The sequence below is a fragment of the Myotis davidii genome, unplaced genomic scaffold, assembly GCF_000327345.1.
Source record: "Myotis davidii unplaced genomic scaffold, ASM32734v1 scaffold299, whole genome shotgun sequence".
Taxonomy (NCBI): domain Eukaryota; kingdom Metazoa; phylum Chordata; class Mammalia; order Chiroptera; family Vespertilionidae; genus Myotis; species Myotis davidii.
In genome coordinates this window covers 7,017,600-7,024,016 of record NW_006293088.1, presented here as the reverse complement: position 1 = coordinate 7,024,016, position 6,417 = coordinate 7,017,600, and positions in this window count along the sequence as shown.

Below are 6,417 nucleotides of genomic sequence, written 5' to 3'. Positions count from 1 at the left end.
CAGAGAGGTGACCTTGGTTAAAACACATAGTGCCAAGAAGGTGAGCAAACATATTAAGAACAGTATGCCATATATGCCAGGTCCCTTGAAACAGCAAGGATGGACTGGCTCCCGGCAATCAGGGCTGGGGTGTGACCAAGGGAGGGCTCCAGGGCGTGTCCAGCCCGTCTTGCCCAGTCCCGATAGGCCAGACCCCAGCAGCAAGCTAACCTACCAGTTGGAGCATCTACATGTCATAGAGACTGGTTGAACGGTCGAACGGATGGTCAGACACTTAGCATATTAGGCTTTTATTATATAGGATATATTTTAAAACACATTAAATGGGTTTTCTTATAGTTAACTTTTCAGAGTTCTTTATATGTTTTGAATACAACTCCTTTATCAGATATATGATTTGTAAATATTTTAAACAGTCTGTGGCTTGTCTTCAGTCTCTTAACAGTGTGTTTAAAAAAAAAACACACCAGTTTTTCATTTGAATTAAGTCCAATTTCTATCAATTTGTTCTTTTATGGACTGTGCTCGTGGTGCCATTTCTAGGAATTCATTGCCTACACCAATGTTACAAGGCTTTCTCCTGGGTTTTCTTCTAAAAGTTTTATATGATTCGGTTTTACATTTACGTCTGTTTGGAGTTGTTATTTTTATATGATGCAAGTACGGATCAAGGTTCTTTTGGGGGGGTTGTTTTTTTGTGTGTTGTGTGTGTGTGTGTGTGTGTGTGTGTGTGTGTGTGTATGGATATTCAGTTGTTCCAGAACATTTGTTGAAATGACTATTCTTTTTCCACTGACTTGCCTTTGAACCTTTGTTGAAATCTGTTGTCCGTATTTGTGTAGGCCTATTTCTGGGCTCTCTATTCCGTTCCGTTGATCTGTTTGCCTTTCTTACACCAGCACCACCCTGTCTCCATTACGTAGCTTCACACGTCCTGAAATCAGGGCGTGTGAGGCCTCCTCCTCCTTTGCTCTTCGTTTTCAAAGCTCTTGGGCTAGTCTGTGTCCTTTGCATCTCCTGTTAATTTCCGAATCAGTTTGTCAATTTCTATCCAAAAAAGAAGCCTGCTGACATTTTGACTGGGATGGCATAAACTCTATAGATCAATTTGGGAAGAATTGACACCTCAAACATCTAGTTTAAAATTTGAGATATAAGTAAAAAAGAAAAAGAAGAAAAAAACAAAACAAAAATTGAGATATAAGTCACATACCATAAAAGTCCCCATTTTAAAGCGTACTATTTAGCGGTTTCTGGAATATTCACAAGGTTGTATGGCCATCAACACTATCAAATTCCTGAACATTTTCTTCACCCCTAAAAGAAACTCTGACCTAATGGGCCCACCCTCCCACCCTCCCTCCCCTAGTCCCTGGCAGCCGCTAATCTTTTCTGTCTCTATGAATTTGCCTGCTCCGGACATTTCATATCAATGGACTCATCCGACATGAGACCTCCCAGGTCTGGCTCCTTTCACTCAGCATAATGTTTTCAAGGTTCACCCAGGTCATAGCAGACATCTTAAAAGTATTGCGTCTACAGCACCTGAATAAATGGATAAAAACACTGGCCTGGGACACTCTGCAGAAATTGCTTCTGAGAATTAAGGCCCTGAAATCACCTTTTGAAATTATATATATATATATTTGCTTATTCTTCCTCAGAGTAAACCACGTAATTAATTTCCAAATGGCTGAGCGGCCAGCTGGCTGGAGTTTGCAAAATCATTGACAGTGGGAATAGACGGGAAACTTGGAACTTAGGTCATCAAGCGGTGGCAAACCGGTGGCCCCGGGGCCACTGTGGCAGGCAGATGTGTTTGTGTGGCCCGTACAGGTCGTCCTTCATATATGAGCCAGCACTTCAGAACTTGGGAGTTTTCACCAAAATTTTTTAAAAAATCAGATGTCTGGCAGGCCGGGCTCACTCCCCACGTGCTGGTGATGGGCTGATGAGGAAAGGACTGCGTGTCCAGGTCTGCTTGCCCACCGCCCCCCAGGGCACCTGTGCCCTCACACCGCCCCCTTCACTCTCAGGTTACCTGCCGGGCCTGTAGGCTGTTAACCTTCATCTGCCCCCAGGAGTCCAATCTATTCCTGTTGTAGCTACGCCCTGGGAAGCTCTGCGATTTTCCCAGGGGCCAGCGGGGAGTTAGGGGCAAGTCCCCGGCGCTGCCATTGGATGCTGGGCTTTTCCCTCTTCTGGGGGCATCCCCAGCCCGCTAGGGTGACCAACGCATCCCGGTTGGCCTGGGACTTCTCCAGGTTGAGAAGGTAACGCCCCGTCGCCTGGGACTCTCTCAGTCCCTGACTAACAGGTCGGTTCCTCTTTCTCTCTCTCACTTCCCCCCCGTTTTCCCACCAAAAATAAACAAATTACATTAAAACTGTTTCTATATTATTTTTTAATTCATGTCAGAGAGGAAGGGAGAGGGAGAGAGAGAGATGGAAATATCAATGATGAGAATGATGAGAGAGAATCATGGATTGGCTGCCTCCTGCACACCCCCTACTGGGGATTGAGCCCGCAACCCTGGCATGTGCCCTGACTGTGACCTCTTGTTCATAGATTGACGCTCAACCACTGAGCCATGCCAGCCAGGTTAAAAAAAAAATGTTTTAAAAAAAAAAAGATTTAAGCCGGGTTTTGCTGACCTAGGATTTCATCTTTCCTCCAGCCTGTTTGCTGGGCCAGACACTGTAGTTGTCAGTACCTCCGTCCCTCGTTTCTCTCTCCTAAAGGTGCGTGCGCCACCCTCGGGGCAGCGGCTAGGTGGGACTCGCCATCCAGGTTTGCTGGGGCCCAGCACCTGGCCCCAGGCCTGGGGACACCTGGCCCAGGAAGGGACCCCAGCCCAGCTGACAGATCAGGCCTGGGCCTGGCTGCCAGATGGCAGCGTCCCCCTCTGGTTATGATTAGGTGGCTGACGGCGCGCGGAGCCCGGCGAGCCAACGATGAAAGCTGTGAAAAGAACATTGTTATACGACTTCTCATAGCTTCCCGAGTCAGCATTACCCTCGCTGCTGCTTGAATTACTAATGCCTTGGAAGGGGAGGCCAAAATCTGTTCCCAAACAGACTCCCCTTTTTCCCCGGTCACCTAGGCGCTGCGCATTGTTGTGAACTGTTTTCCCGGCTCCTCTGTCCTCGCCGCTCCGCGCTGGACGGAGTGATCTTGGCACCGTGAGCTGGATGCGCACAGTCGCCTCACTGCAGCTCCTCACCGGCAGGCAGGTGACCCCCGAGCCTGTGATGACCCTGCCTCAGCCCTCTGATCCTCTCTGCTGTGCACAGGCAACTTCCGATGCGCTACCCCCAGGGGCCCTTCCCTTCTCCCCGGGCCTCCTGCAGACGCCGGGCAAGGGCCTGGGCCCAGAGGGCTCCGGTCCTCACCGCCTTTATTACTGCTTATAAGAACTGGTACACAGCTGGTTTGGTTTAGAGGAACTATGCAGCCAGGGTTATTAAAAAGAAAAAAGGAAGGAGAGCAAGGAATGAGGAGAGGAAAGGGAACAGCAGGAAGGCTTGTCCGCAGCAGGACGGTGACAGCTCGTAAATCCCCGCGCGCGGTTCCACGCGTGCCTCTGCGGGGGCTGTACCGTCCTCATCGTCCTCACCGGGCCGTGCAGGAGGCAGACAATCAATGATTTTCTCATCATTGATGTTTCTCTTTCTTCCTCTCCTTTCCTCTCTGAAATCAATTTTAAAAAAAAAAAAAAGAGTATAGCTTTGAAACCAGAACTTGAGTCCCAGCTCTATTATTTAAAAAAAATAAAATAAAAATAAATAAGAAACATTTAAAAAAGAAAAGAAATGTAGCTCCGGGATCTATAAGCAACTGGAAAGAGCAAGGCTTCCACGGGTGGGGTCTGGGACAAGCGTCCCAAAGAGGGGGGCAGAGCCCCCGTCTCTTACCTGCGCTGAAGCAGACACAGGAAGAAGGCGCGGGGGCCACCGGCGATGCCAGCTCCAGGCCAGCGCAGGGCGGGGCCTGCAAACCTGGACTTGGCCAGCTTGTCCCGAGTCCAACACAGTAAGTACAGAGACCAAGAGTAAGCCCTGAGCAACTCCCGGGTGCCTTTCCCCTTGTTGGGTGTGTCCTGTTCTAGTTTATGAAATGCAACTCTGTGACCATCGCACCTAATAAGGAGAAAGAAGCGCAGGTTTATACAGTCCGCCCTCCCTCCTCATCCCCGGGGTTCGCGGGTCAAAATGTTTCCGAAAGAAAAAGTGACATGGGTGCTGTGTGCACCGTGCCCTGGGGCTACAGGGGTCATGTCTGTGGGGAACAGGTACAGGCCTCTCATTCTTGTCGTTACTCCCTAAACAATACAGCATAGCAGCTGTTTACCCAGCGCCTCCCTTGTATTGGGCACCAGGGGTAAGGAGAGGTGGCTTCAGGCAGACAGGGAGGTGGGGGCGGGTTCTGTGCAAATACTGTCATTTTATGACCGGACTCGAGCATCCTCAGATGTTGGTATCCGAGGGGAGACGGAGGGGCTGGGACCAATGCCCCTCAGACACGGAGGGACAGCTGTACTCTGCAAGGCCCTTGCTTCTCCTCTTCCGTCTTCCCGGGAGGTCCTGGTCCCGTATCTCACCAAGGCAGCGGTCTGCCCGGACTGTTAGACGCAGGTTTTCCTCTGCAGGGAGTTTGAGACTCTCAGGCCCAGAGGGTGTAAAGCACCTGGGACAGGAAGTGAGGGAACCTGCCCAGCAGGGCCCAGGCCCACCCACAGCACGGGGACACCGGGAGGCTGCTGCATCCCGTCTGCACCGACAAGGCACAAACACAGGGGCACGGGAGCCAGCCCTGCAGTGGGGAGGCCCACTGGCCTGCAGAGAGGGCGTGGGAGCCCGGGCCGCTGCTAGGAGAAGCCAGGGCTCTGGAGGCCTCCCTGGGGGCCTTCTTACGACTCTGGGGTCCCCTCCTTTCCCCTTCCCTGTGCACCGGGTGGAGACGAGCCGGGGAAGTCCCGGTTATGCCACCCAAGGAAGAAGGCTGCTGTGCCTTTTTGAAAAATCAAAATCACACCCTCCCCCCTTCTATGCCTGCCTCCCGGCCTCTGTCTTGACACCGTGTGGCCGGTGGGACAGGGAAGGTGCCTTCTGCTCAGCTCTGCTCGCTCCTCCCTGGAGCTGGCGGTGGGAAGGGCCACTCAGGTCTCTCAGAAGCTAAAAATGCTGTTGGCTTCAACCTGAGAGGACATGGTGAGGATTCGTGTGTAGAAAGTACAAAAACAGGCCAAACTACGCTGCGCTGTGAGCTGCCTGGACCATGGTAGTTACCCTGTGGGTATGGCTACGAGGCCTGAGGACAGGGGAGGCCTCCGGCGCTGCCCTGTGCTATCTACGGACCTGGGCCCAGGAAAGGGTGCACTTGGTCTGTGGGGGGAATTCTGCCCTTAGGGTTTGCACACATTCTTCATGTAGATTAAGCTCCAATAAAACGTTTGAAACCCCTACTGGCTCCAACGATAACGACAGAAACGAAATAAGATGTTGGGACAGAGGGCCTGCCTGGCTGCTCCGCGTGTGTGAAAAGTGCTGAGTCGCAGGAGCGCCAACAGGAGAGGCTGCGATCTGGTGTTCGGTCACTGTTTTCCCAGGTGGTTGGGGGTGGGGGGCGGTTGACTCACTCTCTTGTTCCCCCTCCTGCTCTCGTCCCCATCGCATGGGGCTGGAGGGGGTCCAAGGGCTGGGAGATTTGGGCTGTTGCCTTGGTAACCTTTAAATATTGGCTTCAAGTCATGATGTAAAAAAAAAATAAGCAGGAGGTTTGAAGAGCTCACCGTGGCCCCGCCCACAGCTCTAGGTTCCCCAGTCGAAGCCCCCAGGGAGGGAAGCGGAGACGTAGGCCAGGTGGGGGGCTGCAGGGACCCTGGAGGCTCAGGGACCCATCCTCCCGGCTCCATGTCCCGTCCAGGAGCCCTTGCTCCCGGTGATCTGGCAACTGTGGCCAAGAGCCCAAACCCAGAACCTGGGGAAGCTCTCTCCATCCCGGAAGGCGGTGGACACGGGGGAGTTGGTTGCGCTCACGGCTGTCCGCAGCCCTGTGCGCTGCCGCCACCACCGAGAGGTGGGCTCTCCAGGCAGGAGCCACGATGTCCTGACTCGGGGCCACATCCAGAGCCCGGGAGCAGGAGAGGAGCTTCCAGCAGCCGGGAAGAGAGCACTGGCCCAGCGGGTAGCACAGAGCCTTCCCCAGGTCAACTTCAAATCAACCCTGGCTCTGTCGCCACGGAGCCCTCTCACTTGGAAGTGCAGAGCGAGCCCTTATCTCCTCTGGGCCTCAGTTTCCCCACCAGGAAGCCTTGTTTGTATAGCGTCCAGCCTGGGCACAAACCCCTTCGAAGCCGATCCCAGCCGGCTGTCCAGTGCAGCCGTGGCCGACGCACCGGCGGCCCAGGGTTCACGC